The sequence below is a fragment of the Schistocerca piceifrons genome, chromosome 8 (genome assembly GCF_021461385.2).
Source record: "Schistocerca piceifrons isolate TAMUIC-IGC-003096 chromosome 8, iqSchPice1.1, whole genome shotgun sequence".
In the NCBI taxonomy this organism is placed as follows: domain Eukaryota; kingdom Metazoa; phylum Arthropoda; class Insecta; order Orthoptera; family Acrididae; genus Schistocerca; species Schistocerca piceifrons.
This window is the reverse complement of record NC_060145.1, coordinates 287,697,848-287,714,133: the sequence shown is the minus strand read 5'-3', so window position 1 is coordinate 287,714,133 and position 16,286 is coordinate 287,697,848.

Genomic DNA, 16,286 nt, shown 5'->3' with positions numbered 1-16,286 from the left:
GTCGGTTGTTTCACTCACAGCAATTTCATATTTCGTATTTTAAACACACAGAAATCACGAAATCATTACTGAGGAAGTGCGCTCTTACATGTAAGTAATAACAAATATTGCAGAAAAATCTTAACTTACACGAATAACAATGTCTCAGAACGTGTTGCATATATGAAGAGGGAAAATCCCACGAGCAAACCACTTGGCCACGCCAAACAACAGAGACACAGTGCTCAATTCTTGTAGTATTATGTAGAGGAACATTGACTTCGTTGCCAAATGGTGTTGCGTTACTCATAAATGCGTGATAGTTTTGAAGGTTTACAATATCAGGCTTAACATAATTGCTTTCCATTGTTACTTGAAAGTTGTAAACACGTTTCGATAATTACTAACTAGCCCATTTGTGGGAAAAAGTACACAAAGGCACTATTAACATCAGTTCACACTCATGTAATATACATAAGCAGAGCCAATGTCTTGATATTCAATTATGTTTAAACTCTTATTTGCATTAAAAAAACACGTATTTTGAGAGAATATTGACCGAAAACGTTTTTTTGGATGTAATCATTCACAGTAACAACCTAACTTAACAAAGGAAAATAGTCTATTACGAACTCATTTTCCAACCGGATGCATCCTCTGGTGATTCTTTTGTAAGACAAGCACTAAATCCAAAGCTAAAACAGCTAAATATGTTTAAAATAACAAATTATACATGTACATAAACCACAACTCACCGATCGACAGGGTCAGACCGAAATCCAAAACCTCTCGGTACAATTGTCGTAAAATCTGTGGGAGGACCATTCGGTAACAAGTCTCAGAAGCTTACTGAATAGGATATTTCGACAAGGAACCGAAAATGACGTTACTACCGAGACTAACCTACTACACCAATCGGTATGAACGATACAGAATAGGGCCCCAGGAAGGAACATCAACGATCATCGATTCTGAGTCCGACAGCGTGGGAGACAAGTTTTTGTTTGGTAAGGGCACTGAGCACATGTCACAAATCACAGTGTGGGTGTGGTACTGATCTAACGCTATCCTCCAGTCGTTAGGCTTATATTTGAAAGGAAATCAGCCTTACATTGTTACACAGGTCTTTGTGAGATGCACCTATAAGGACTGTACAGACATCGATAGTTTCCACAGGATTTCTTAATCATTTCTGACGAATGCTGGTGTGATTCCTTCAACAAGGTAACTAGCGATTTATGCCTTTATCAGTGTAAGCTGATGCTATGTCTCTCAGTTTCCATATCGACGGTACGTTAAACTCAAACCCTCTTTCTTACAAGCAGAAAGATATCTATCGTTTGGGCCAGTATTGCACTTTTGAATGATTTTGAAGCGATCCCTCACATAAATTACTGCTAAGAACGACTTGGTTTCAGTCCAGGCTGTTTGCAGGAATGCCAGATGCGACAGAGAAATTGTGTAGCTCGCAAGAGCCCTTCGCTTCGTCGCCTAACAGTCCGACTCGGTAGGAAGTGCAACTTGGTTCACACTTCTTTGTCCAGCCTTGTTCAGTAATTGCCTGTCAGCCATTCTTGATTCTCTTAGCAGTTATACCTTCTTCTATTTCTTTATGTCTGTACAATACTTTTAGTGTTCCTACATCGTCTGTAGTTGTCTCTATCTGAAGACTGGGTTGATACAGCTTTTCACAGTAGTCTATTCTTCATAAGTTTTTTAATCTGCACGTAACTGCTGCACCCTACATCAATTGGGACACTCTTAACACAACGGTACCAAGACCAGCAGGGGTGCCATGACTGTGTTAGACTGTCGTTACTGTGAACTATGTGCGTCCTCAAACCAGTGTAGCACGATTCGGACCTTGTACCACATATAGTTATCCCGTTAGAAGATATGAAGCATGATGCGATGTCGACATCAGGATGGAGGAGAGAGGTTGCCTGTGAGAGTGACCATAACTACCTAAAAAGAAATGGTTGAGCAAAGTATAGTTCATACATACAGCGAAATTTATGAAACTTCGTTTTTCTTCTGTAATTATAATTTTAGGTAGAGACTAAAAACCGGCTGTTATCAATGCAAACGAAAGGGATGAGAGAGAGATTTTATTGTTCAGCTGCTACCAGTTTCAGCCAACAATTGACCACTGTCAATCTCTTCTTTGGTGCGTAATTATAATTATTGATTATCTGTTGCACACAGAATTGATGCTGATCGTAGCTGTCAGTGCATATACTACTATTACGGTGGTGTTAATAATATGTAATATCAGACAGAACAGACTTCGAACGACAGCAAGTCATCAGTAAATAGGAGACAATCATCACAAATCTGCTGGAGGTATATAGTGATACTTCATCAAGTGTTACGGCAGCGTATATGGTTCTTGAAGAAACGTCACGTGGTAAATGTAGCATAGGAAGAATAACTAAATTTAATTATAGACACAGGACAGCATTTAAAAAAAAAATCTTGCGGTGCAATCTGAAAAACCCAGATGCCATTGTCACGTTGTGTGCAGCTTACTCAATGAGTCTGAGTCATTCTAAGAACATCTGAATAATTAGGATTGCATATTTTTAAAGGGGCTAGGTCAATTGTGTAAGGTGGCTGAATAAATGAAGGTCAATTTCGCACCTTACATAACAGTTTCATACATCGTAACAGAAAGGTGAATATGACTCCTAACTTACTTCGGCAGTAATGAGCAGATTTGCCTGTAAGTATGTAATGCAAAAGGGATGACACTCAATCGACGGTATTAACACACCCCTCCTATATAATGCATGTCAATGAGCAGAACGTGAAACAAGCAGCAAGAGGAAACGTTCTGTGTGGAAGCCAGCGTGGGAAGAAGCAGAGGCTGGACCCAGGGAGGCACTACGGAAAGCTCTTAAGGGTGGCGTCCCACGTCGGGAGTCAGCGACCGGACATATTGGTTCAAATGGCTCTGAGCACTATGGGACTTAACTGGTTGTTTCAAATGGCTCTTAGCACTATGGGACTCAACTTCTGAGGTCATTAGTCCCCTAGAACTTAGAACTAGTTAAACCTAACTAACCTAAGGACATCACACGCATCCATGCCCGAGGCAGGATTCGAACTTGCGACCGTAGCGGTCGCGCGGTTCCAGACTGTAGCGCCTAGAACCGCTCGGCCACCACGGCCGGCGACCGGACAGGTGACGCATACTGCAGAGCGAGTAACGGGCCACCAGAAGTAGGCCAGAAAGAAGCTTTAGAAAACTGTATTTCAGAATTGCAAATGGATACGAACAAAATCAGTGGCGCAGTTGATCATGTAAACAGCGAATAGTACACGTATGTGAGTGGGCACGAAACGTCCGATTGGCGGAAACGAAGTAGGAAAGAGTAAAGTTCCGAGATTTCGATGCAGGTCAATGGTAGGGCCTTTGCGATTGGCGGAGAGAGTTTCCACAAAATAAGAGGAGCGCACCTATTGGTCGAAAAAAGCCGTGACATGGAGAACGAAAGAACCCAAGTGGGGAGAGAGTTCGGCAACAAAAAAGACGAGAGCGATATTTTGAGGACTCTTCTCTGATCTGGCATCAAGTGCAGGACAGGGCGCATAACACTCTGTACGACACAGAGGAGAAATTTGTGTGAACACTGCGTTCACTGCGGCTGACATTCAGCTAGATATTAGCTGTAGCACGGTTGAGCTCCAACTGCGGAGAAACATACTAGCCACTTAGTTAACTGTTCTTGTGAGAACTGAGAGGGCACTGTAATATGCATGCTGCTCCAGCCATGTGCGTGCATATCGCCATATTCCAAGACTAGGGATAAGTGCATGTCTTCTCACATCACGAGAAACATAGGGAGAATTTCTGCTGAAAAAACTCAGCAAAGGCTTAATTAGATTTTATAGAAATTTCAGTGGGCGAGAGCAGCCATGCAAACGACAGCTCATCGCAGCTAAGGTAAATACCATGCGCAGAGGCGTAAACTTGTTGGTTCACCAGCTTGTGTCCACTGTAAACTCGAGCGACCTTGGGTAATCTTTTGCTCAACTTGTCGCAAAACTAACCATCCTCCGTAGACTTGATTGTCATCCTAAATAGTACTGAACTTTGAACCGGAATCGGACGATTTATCATAGTACTGGCCAACATCATGACGTAGTCGTAAGAATAATTTTGTAAGGAAACTATTAGTTACAATTTACCATTGTTGTGTTTAGGATTATTTCACTTTCTGAAGACGAGATGCGTTCGTTTGACAACTGTCATAACATTGTGACATTGTAAGCTGTGTAAATGGGTGTATTTCTGTGATGAGTTTGCAAAATTAAACCAAAGTTATTTACAGCTTACACAGTTGTTGTTGATCGGACAACCGACACACATTTGTGTAGGGTTACCAGGCGTCCGGCTTTAGTTTCGGTTTCCGTCCCAGAAGAACCATTTCGGTTTAAAATAGGTAGTCCGAACTTCAGGGCAAAATGTCCCGCTAAATATTACGCCACGTCCGGCCTTTCTATTTTTGGGTCTGGCAACCATACATTTGTGGGAGGTTGAGGAAAACTGTTTAAATTGGATAATAAGTTTGTACGGTCATCTTTATTGGTAGTGTTGTGTTATATGATGGAAATGTGATGGTCAGACAAGAGACTGAATTTCTAACATTATATTTTGGTAATGTAATTAATCATTAAAAGCCGAATACTGATGCCTTTTAAAAAATACGTGCATAGCATACTGAAACTTTTATTCATATTAACATTTCCCTCACTGCATACAATACAGGCCTGCATTTCACAATACTAATGCAACGTTCTACAACAATAATGAGTGCTTGACAGCCCATTCACTGGTCATCTTGGCTATCGTTCTTTATATCCCACTTCAAAATTCCTACACAGAAAGGTATATGTTCGTCATGCAGATGACGGAGTTTTTCCACGCCCTTGATCGCATTCGACTTATCTGGAACCTTTGCTAATGGATAAGCAGGATTTCCTAACGCAGCCCGTAGACCTCGTTGGGGGCTCAGAAGAAAAGGGTGACTAAACAGTGCGCTGTTCATTGTATAAGCTGTAATACAACTGCTTCTTGCATTACAAAAAAGAAAATGTGAGAAAGTACTGGTAGACAATGTCGCCTTCCCTTATCTTCCAGCGCTTTGAGTTTCTTCAGTAATTAGGCTCTTCCTGTAGTACGCCACCTCTGTGACGACAAGCACAGCAAGCAACCTAGCCTGTTTCCTTAGTTTCCTTTAATGCTGAAATCCCTGTCGCTGCATAAAAACTGTGTCCTCTCACTTCCAAAGTAATGAATTTTGTGGAATCTCCAGAAATCGGTTAGGTAAAACAGAAATCTACTGAGAGTGTGATTTTTATTCTGGTCTGGCCAGTTGTTGGAGAATACGAAGTCTTGCGTATTTTAATGGTGCATCTTTTTACATAATCTTTTATTAAAAAGCACACTTCACTTGGACTCATTTTGCCATTGTCCTCATTGTAGACATGTATCGTGCTTGTGCCGGTCTTTGTAATGTATAGCCGGCCGCGGTGGCCGTGCGGTTCTAGACGCTTCAGTCCGGAACCACGGGACTGCTATGGTCGCAGGTTCGAATCCTGCCTCGGGCATGGATGTGTGTGATGTCCTTAGGTTAGTTAGGTGTAAGTAGTTCTAAGTTCTAGGGGACTGATGACCTAAGATGTTAAGTCCCATAGTGCTCAGAGCCATTTGAACCATTTGTAATGTATATGAAAAACATATTGACAGTAAGCTGCCTTACACAAAACTCATCTTGCACTGGAATTTTTGGTAGGAAGACAAGAAGCAGCAGCAGCAGCTCAGTCACAGCTCTGCGCATCGCTGCATCATTTAATCGATGAGACTTCAGCTGCACGTGTAACCCCCCACAAGTGCAACTAGCATCTATTTGCAGCCTTCCAGTCAAAAACAATTGTAACACTACTGGCAATGTCATCTAAGGCTGGAATTAGAAAGTATTAAACGGCATCGTCAGTGCTGCTATCTAAGCTTTATTTTCTAAGGAGCATGAGTCACGAATGATGCCCCTTTCCTTTTCATCGACTGCTGCCGCTATAAAAATAACATTGCTATTCATAGTGGTAGCTCGAGCAAAATTTTATCAGTGTTCTACAATATTACAAAAATAAACAGATTTTGTTTCGTTATGTCGTCTTGGTAGTAGCGACTCAACATTGTGGCGACATTAGGTTTACCTAACGCACCAAGATCAAGTCTGTTGTTTATACATTATGATTTCGCTATTTTGTTTTTTTATTTATGTGTTGATATGTCCTAGATCTTTCACTCCCCCTGTCCCCCATGCATCACTATTCCCAAATAACAAACCTGGAAATCAAAAAAGTGCACTGTGAACATCATATCCGCAGACCCAACTCTTTTCATACACTTACGTACTAAATTTCATCGTATACTCGCTTTCTGACCACCTATAGCCTTTTAACTTTCAAGGATAATAATCATAACTGAATTGAACACATTGATTTTATGTATACAAGCCGAACAGTTTATATAGATATTTTGTAATTAATACTTTAACATTGCAAAGGATAAAATGGGGGGAAAAATGTAGCCGTGAGAATCGAACCCGAGCCGACGAATAGCCAGTCAGCGCACCTGACCACTACGCCACATCACCTACACCTTAAGTATTGCTACAAGATCCCTCGTACTCTACTCGTAAATCCTTAGAGAGCGTTTTATCTTTTCCTATCGCCTACTCAGATGTAATATTCTAGGAACTTGAAAGGGGTGTCTACCTGAGTTTACTCACATAGTTTGAGCTAAATCCGTTAGCCTCATCTCACGCCCTCCCTTTGTTGGATTTGGAGTAGGTCAGCCCGTAACTCTCACTTTCGCCTCCAGAGATCTACTGAAAAGGATCTAGCAGACAATCTACAGAATTCGCCATGTTGCTTGCACAATGTGTTACACGGAATTCCAGTTAAAAATAATAACCTGGTGTTGCGGGCAGCTTAGCATCCTAATTGCTGGCAAGGATGATATCACATCAAAGATCATGCACGGTCGAAAACAAACAGCTGCGCCCTTTCTCTGAGTTGATGGTAGCACAGCGCACCATCGTTTGAGCTCTCGAAACTGATTTCTGATTATCGTGAAGAGAGCGCTACAGAACAGGATTTAGTCCGTTTCATCTGCATACCAGTACCCATTAGAAGAGAAATGGCCTGGTTTTAGTGCGACTTCCGGTTCTCATTCGAAGAGAAATGGCATAATTTTTGTGCGATATTTAGAGAGTACTGTAGCACATGATCACCAGTCACCACTGGTTGTTTAGAATCCTACAGAATATACACTAAATGACGGAATAGTATCCTTTTGATGTCCGTTTGTGCAGTAAAACACACGCATACATTGAGGTGACGGTGTCATGAGGTAGCGGTATGCACATACACAGATGGCAGTAGAATTGCATCACAAGGTATAAAAGGCAGGTGCATTGGGGGAGCTGTCATCTGTACTCAGGTGATTCGTTTGTAAAGGTTTCTGACGTTATTACGGCCGTACGACGGAATTAACACAGTTTGAACGTGGAATTATAGTTAGAACTAGACGCATCGGACATTCCTTTTCGGAAATCGTTAGGGAATTCAATATTCCAGGCTCCTCAGTGTCAAGAATACCAAATTTCAGGCGTTACCTTTCACTTTCATTTAACGACTGAGAGCAGCAGCGTTTGCGTAGAGTTGTCAATGCTAACAGACAGGCAAAACTGTGTGAAAAAAAAACAGCAGAAATCAATGTGGGGCATATGACGAACGTACCCGTTAGGACAGTGTGGCGAAATTAGGCGTTAATGGACTATTTCACCAGACGATCGACGCGAGTGCCTTTGCTAGCAGCACGACATCGCCTGCAGCGCCTCTCCTGGGCTCTCCTGGATTCGCGACCATATTGGTAGGACCCTGGGCGGCTGGAAAACCGTCATCTGGTCAGATGAGTCCTGACTTCAGCTAGTAAAAGCAGATGGTAGGGTTCTACTGAGGCGCAGACCCCACGAAGTCACGGAAAATTAGTTGCCTACACGGCACTCTTCAGGCTGTTGGTGGCTTCATAATGTTGTGGTTTGCGTTTACATTGCCGGCCGGTATGGCCGAGCGGTTCTAGGCGCTTCAGTCTGGAACCGCGCGACCGCTACGGCCGCAGGTTCGAATCCTGCCTCGGGCATGGATGTGTGTGATGTCCTTAGGTTAGTTAGGTTTAAGTACACTACTGGCCATTAAAATTGCTACACCAAGAAGAAATGCAGATGATAAACGGGTATTCATTGGACAAATATATTATACTAGAACTGACATGTGATTACATTTTCACGCAGTTTGGATGCATAGATCCTGAGAAATCAGTACCCAGAACAACCACCTCTGGCCGTAATAGCGGCCTTGATACGACTGGGCATTGAGTCAAACAGAGCTTGCATGGCGTGTACAGGTACAGCTGCCCATGCAGCTTCAACACGATACCACAGTTTATCAAGAGTAGTGAATGGAGTATTGTGACGAGCCAGTTGCTCGGCCAGCATTAACCAGACGTTTTCAATTGGTGAGAGATCTGGAGAACGTGCTGGCCAGGGCAGCAGTCGAACATTTTCGTTTATCCAGAAAGCCCCTTACAGGACCTGCAACGTGCGGTAGTGCATTATCCTGCTGAAATGTAGGGTTTCGCAGGGATCGAATGAGGGGTAGAGCCACGAGTCGTAACACATCTGAAATGTAACGTCCACTGTTCAAAGTGCCGCCTGTGCGAACAAGAGGTGACCGAGACGTGTAACCAATGGCACCCCATACCATCACGTCGGGTGATACGCCAGTATGGCGATGACGAATACACGCTTCCAATGTGCGTTCACCGCGATGTCGCCAAACACGGTTGCAACCATCACGATGCTGTAAACAGAACCTGGATTCATCTAAAAAAATGACGTTTTGCCATTCGTGCACGCAGGTTCATCGTTGAGTACACCATCGCAGGCGCTCCTGCCCGTGATGCGGCGTTAAGGGTAACCGCAGCCATGGGCTCCGAGCTGGTAGTCCATGCTGCTGCAAACGTCGTCGAACTGTTCGTGCAGATGGTTGTTGCCTTGCAAACGTCCCCATCTGTTGACTCAGGGATCGAGACGTGGCTGCACGATCCGTTACAGCCATGCGGATAAGATGCCTGTCATCTCGACTGCGCCGTTGGTATCCAGCACGGCGTTCCGTATTACCCTCCTGAGCCCACCCATTCCATATTCTGCTAACAGTCATTGGATCTCGACCAAAGCGAGCAGCAATGTCGCGATATGATAAATCGTAATCGCGATAGGCTACAATCCGACCTTTATCAGAGTGGGAAACGTGATGGTACGCATTTCTCCTCCTTACACGAGGCATCACAACAACGTTTCACCAGGCAACGCCGGTCAACTACTGTTTGTGTATGAGAAATCGGCTGGAAACTCTCCTCAATGTCAGTACGTTGTAGGTGTCGCCACCGGCGCCAACCTTATGTGAATGCTCTGAAAAGCTAATCATTTGCATATCACAGCGTCTTCTTCCTGTCAGTTAAATTTCGCGGCTGTAGCACATCATCTTCGTGGTGTAGCAATTTTAATGGCCAGTAGTGTAGTTCTAGGAGACTGCTGACCTCAGATGTTAAGTCCCATAGTGCTCAGAGCCATTTGAACCATTTTTGTGTTTACATTGAATGGAATGAGTTCTCTTGCCTAATTGAACCGATCATTGGGAGGAAATTGTTATGTTTGAGTTCTTGGATACCATTTACAGCCATTCATGAACTTCGTATTCCAAAACAACAATGGATTTTTTATAGATGACAACGTGCTATGGGGCTGGTTTGAATAACGTTCTGGACAATTCGAGCGAATGATTTGGGCTCACAGACTGCTCAACATGAATATCATCGGACATGTATGGGACATAATCGCGAGGTCATTCGTACACAAAATCCTGCAGCGGCAACACTTCCGCTATTATGGGCTATAGAGACACGTGGCTCAATATTTCTGCAGGGGACTTCCAACAATGGCTATAATATAGAGAAAAAAAGTGATAGTATCTAATTTAAAAACTAGATGTGAATATGGTACTGATATTTTCGGCCATACACTTAAATGGAACGACCATATAAAATCAGTGTTAGGGAAGGCGAATGGGAGGGTTCTGAAAAAATGCAATGTGTTTGTAAAGGTAATCACATATAGACGCTAGTGCCACCGTTTCTAGAGTACTGTTCCAGAGTTTGGTGCATTTATCAAGAAAGTATGACAACAGACACCGAATTCAAAGACTCGGTGCTACGATCGTAACAGTTCGATGTGGCCCCAATACGAAAGTGTAACAGAAATAAGGAGCGCAAATAGCAGACAATCATCACAGATCTGCTCCCTCCGACCCATGAATGCCACCCACGGATACGGAATGGTACGACACGGCACTATCCAGATCCGGTAGCTGAACGGGATAGTACAATGCAGTATCCGGCACGGTACCGCAAGCACAGAACACGAATTATGCGGCAAGCAGCACAGTGTCCCAAATTATGCGGTGTTGCACCCGGACTACGCTCCACGGAGTTTAATCGGGTATCACTTGTGGGTCCAGCCTTGTCCCACAACCATTTAGATTGGTTCACCCGAATAGAACTTTAATTTTTTAGCACCCAGATGCTTGCAGTGGTCGCAGACAGGTTATGGTAGGCCATCTCAAGGGCAGTTTTAATTATGTGGTAGTTCAAATTGTCAACATGTTCTGCCCTGAAGTGTTTAAGATCCCTCAACTGCTTGTTACAGACACTGGTAGCGTAAATCACACCAAAATGGAACACCCCTTAGCAAGAATAATTTAAATGTGGTTACAGAACCATTTTGCAATAACATTGTGGTGGATAAAATCTATTCAAGAAAAATTAGAGAAGGAGCAGTCTTTAATGTTAAAGAAAGAAATGAGTGGGGCAGTTTACAGTTATCTATGAGATAAATCGTCCAAGTTCATCCGAGCAAGACATGTCGACAAGGCAAAAATACCACAAGGAAGCACCTGTGGCTATACAATATAAAGAAGAGTTGGCTGACGTTAAAATACGAAATATGATGAACGAACTGACTGGAATATTGCAGCAGCTGTATGTAGACGACTGTTAACTTTTCGACATAGATATAAAACAGGATTTTGTTTGTATTTTTAATAAAAATAGAAATGTGTGATTTTCTAACATTAAACCATGACTTCTGTGAGCAGTGAGACTGTCAAGGGAACAGCAATAGGAGTATCCACTCTACGCTGTGTCCAATGATGGTACTTCCCTCCGCGTTAAGACGAGGGTGGTTTGAAAAGTTCTCAGAACGGAATAGAAAAAAATTGCTTACATCACAGAAACTTTTTTTTTAATTTTTCAATGTAGTCTCCTTGTAGTGTAACAGTTGGATGTGCCTCGAACCCATCTCGAAAACGAGTTTCCTTCAGGCCTGCAAAATAGTTGTCAACTCCGGCTATCAATTCTTCGTTTGAAGTGAATTTTCGTCCACCTAGAAAAATTTTCAGTTTTGGGAAAAGATGGAAGTCGGATGGAGCCATAACAGGTAAATAAGGCGGGTGTGGCAGAAATTCATGCCTTAGGTCGTGTAATTTTGCCATGGCGACGAATAAATTTAAACTCATTTGTCCACTTGGCAACAGTTGACTATGCACGAGCAGAGTCCCCCAGTGTGTTCTGGAAATCGGCATGAATATCCTCTGCTTTCATACCTTTCTTTATTGCTTGAATCTCGATATTTTCCATCTTCGCAAATCACTATGCGGGAACATCAACAGAACCATGTCACTGCCACAGCTCTTTTCCAAGAGCACTGATTTGGCATCTGTTTATAGGCAACAGTCCAATGAATATCACGTGAACAACTCGTTCGCTAGCGCTGACCTCTCGTGGTAATTCCGGGAACCTTTCGAACTACCCTCGTATCATCGTCACCGAACAATCTTATCGTGCTGTTGATCCTATCTGCTAAATCGGTTATGTATTTTGAAATGTGCGATATTTTCTGTCCTGTATAATGAACTGTGTTTTATCAGTTACACACTCTTCGACGAAAGATTTAACAAGATTCAAATAAAAGTCTTCAGCCTTGATTAGAATGGTTTTAGAGCGCCTCACACGCACTCAGTACGCTGCACACAAAAGGAAAATGGCATTTCGGTGTTTCACACCTCGTCATGAATTTTTTTAACGCTTTCCTAACGTGTATAACTAACTTTGTTATTCTTTGTATATTAGATTAAGAGGATGAAGTTTCTCCGAGAGCCATATGTGGTGCAGTGATACTTGATGAAATATCACTGTACGCTTCTAGTAGATTTGAGATGATTGTCTATTATTTTACAGACAATATGTCCTCGTTAAAAGCCTGTTGACATTGCAGCTTATTAACACCACCATGACGGCAACAGAGGCGGCCGCAGGACCGAGTTGTTTTCCTTTCTGGTGTTCACAACCTTTCATCCATGATGCCTTCTAAAAGGATAACTGCCTCTGGCACATGGTCCGAATCGTGCTACAGTGGTTTGATGGTGTACTTAGTTCAAGTAATGACAGTAGCTCCTGTTCTTCTTTGTTACCCACTTCAATACTAGCATGCCAGTGGATGTAGGGATTCAGCAGTTACGTATAGATGAAAAGATTTGTGGAGAATAGACTACTGTGAAAAGCTGTATCAACCCAGTCTTAGCACAGAGACCACAACAATTGATAATGTAAGAATAGTAAAAATGTTGTGCAAACACAAAGACAGAAGAATAACGCTTAATTACTTAGAGAATCAAGAATGGCCATGAGGCAATTACTAAACAAGGTTGAACAAAGAACTTTTTGATAAAAACACAGCCTAATGTTTCGAATTCTTCTATAATCTATAGAAAATCTCATGAAAGTGTAAATTTTTTGTAATACATGCGTGGAAGGCGTGTGTTTCATGACATCACAGTGACTTGTCGAGCAATGCCTCTACGAGCGAGTGCAAATATCACTTTGCATGGAAACTTCGTAGAAGATTTAATTTGTAGAATTCTGATTTTCCTGAAACCACAGTATTTGTAACATTTACGGTCCTGCAACACTCACTGCGTCAGACAAACATTGACAAGAAGTCTAGATGAATGGATCGCAAAATCAAATTATCCCGAATATAACTGCGGTGTAGCTGATCTCTACATTCATTAAATATACATGCCTTGAAAATTAATTTTATGCGTACGCAGAAAGGAGCAATCGATTTGACGCCTGTGTCTTGGATGCCACGGATTGGCAGGACTCAAATGTTTGCTGGTGCCTTACCTTCTGATTACTGTCGTTGCCCCGTGCTCTTGGCGCCGTTCACGGCTTTCTCGAGATTTTGGTGGCTGGGGACGGACAGTTCATGTTGCTTGCCAGGCGCTTCATCTCGAACTGGCGCTAAGCAACGGCATGATCTGCTCCAGAGCTCCCTGTATTGTTGAGAACTGCTTCACGTCGCGATATGGCGTTAAAGACAATATGCGGAAAAGAATCACGCACAGTTAAGGAAGCTATCCAGCGATAATACAAGGGGCGTAATTAGGCTGGACGACCGGGACAATGTACCTGAAAATAAGGAGCCTCTGGAATAAAAAAAGAGGAACAAATGTTGAAAAATTAAAATGGCAGTGAAAAGTGAAAAATTTCAGTAAAAAAGATCAGTTAAGAAATGTCTGTCGCTATGTTGAAACAATGGTAGATTGTTCTGGAAATCATTCCGACGTAAAGATGTGCGAATCATTAGCTCCTTTATCCAGGTCAACTATCAATCTGCATTAGGATCCGAAATTCAGTTAACTGATATGAACCATGGACCTCGCCGTCGGTAGGACGGCTTGCGTGTCTCAGCGATACAGACAGCAGTATCGTCGGTGCAACCACAACGGGGGGGTTATCTGTTGAGAGGCCAGACAAAAACGAAAATGAGCATATGGGCATATGGCATCGTTGGCCGGGACGCCCCATCGGGGAAGTTCGGCCGCCAAGTGCTATCATCTTACAGTCGACGCCACATTAGGCGACTTGCGCGCCGGTGATGAGAATGAAATGATGAGGAGGACAACACAACACCCAGTCCCCGACCGGAGAAAATCTCCAATCCCGCCACGCATCGAACTCGGACCCGCTTGCATAGGAGGCGACCACGTTACCTCCCATCTAAGCAGGCAGACTAGACGCAAGACAAACGTATGGTTGCTGAAGACAGACAGCAGTCTTTTCTGTAGTTGCAGGGGCAATAGTCTGGATGATTGAGTGTTCTGGTCTCGTAGCATCAACCAAAACGGCCTTGCTGTGCTGATACTGGGAACGGCTGAAAGCAAGGGACAACTACAGCCGTAATTTTTCCCGAATGTGTGTAACTCCAACGTATGGTTGGGTGATGATGGCTTCCTCTTGAGTAAAGTATTCCGGACGTAAAATAGTCCCCCATTCGGATCTCTGGACGGGGACTACACAGGAGGATGTCGTCATCGGGAGAAACAAAACTGGAATTCTGCAGATCGGAGCGCGGATCGAAGCGTGGAATGTTAGAGCCCGTAATCGGGTAGGTGGGTAGGAAAAATTAAAAATGGAAACGGGTACGTTAAATGTAAATGCCGTGTGGCTAGGGCCTCCCGTCGGGTAGACCGTTCATCTGGTGCAAGTCTTTCGAGTTTGACGCCACTTCGGCGACTTGCGTGACAATGAGGATGAAATGTTGATAATAAGGACAACACAACACCCAGTCCTTGAGCGGAGAAAATCTCCAACCCAGCCGGGAATCGAACCCGGGCCGTTAGGTATGACATTCCGTCGCGCTCAGCTACCAGTAGCGGACAACGGGTTGGTTGAAGTTAGATATAGTGGGAATTAGCGAAGTTAGATAACAGGATGAACAGGACTTCTGGTCAGGTGAATACAGTGTTATAAATACAAAGTCATATAGGGGTTATGCAGAAGTGGGTTTAATAATGAATACTAAAATACGACGAGGGTAAGCTACCATGAACAGCTTAGTGAACGCATTAACGCTGCCAGATAGACGCGAAGCACACGTTTACCACGTATAGCTCCGCAGATAATGAAGAGATCGACGAAATGTATGATGATAACAGACATTGCTCACATAGGAAAGAAGACAAAAATTTAATTGTGGTGGGGGACTGGAATTCGATAGTAGGAAAAGGAAAAGAAGGACAAATAGTAGGTGAATATGGACTGGAGGAAAGGGATGAAAGAGGAGTCCACCTGGTGGAATTTTGCACTGAGCGTAATTTAATCATCGATAACACTTGGTTTAAGAATCGTAAAAGAAGTTTGTATTCATGGAAGAGACGTGGAGACATCATAAGGTTTCAGATTGATTATATAATGGTAACACAGAGAGTCAGAAACCTGTTTTAAATTGAAAACCATTTCCAGGGGCAGATGTGGAGTCTGACCACAATATATTGGCCATGAACTGCAGATTAAAACTGAAGAAATTGGAAAAGGGTAGGAAATTAAGGAGATGAGCCATGGATAAACTGAAAGAAACTGAAGTTGTTGAGAGTTTCAGAGGGAGCATTAAGCAACAGTTGACTACAACAGGGGACAGGAATACAGTAGCAGACGAATGGATAGGTTTAAGAGATGAAATAATGAAGGCATCTGAGAATCAAATTGGCAAAAAGACAAGGCCTAGTAGAAATACTTGGATAACACAAGAGATACTGAATTTAATTGATGAAACGAGAAAATTTAAAAATGCAGCAAATTAAGCAAGCAAAAGGGAATTCAAACATTTAAAAACTAAGATTGACAGGGAGCGCAAAAAGGCTAAGCAGGAATGGCTACAGGACAAATGTAAGGATTTAGAAGCATATTTCACTGGATGAATGATAGATAACGCCAACAGAAAAATTAATAAGGCCTTTGGGGAAAAGAGAAGCAGCAGTATGGATATCAAGACCTCAGGTGGAAAACCAACCCAAAGCAAAGAAGCGAAAAGTGAGAGCTGGAAGGAGTTTATAGTGTCTATACAACGGAGGTGAAGATGAAAGCAATATTATAGAAAATGAAGTGGACGTAGCTGAAAATCAGATGGGAGATGCGATACGGCGAGAATAATTTGACAGAGCTCTGAAAGATCTACGTCGAAACAAGGCTCCGGGTATAGACGACATTCCGTCACAGCTACTGACAGACTTAGGAGAGCCAGCCATGAAAAAACTCTTCCATCCGGTGTGCAAGATGT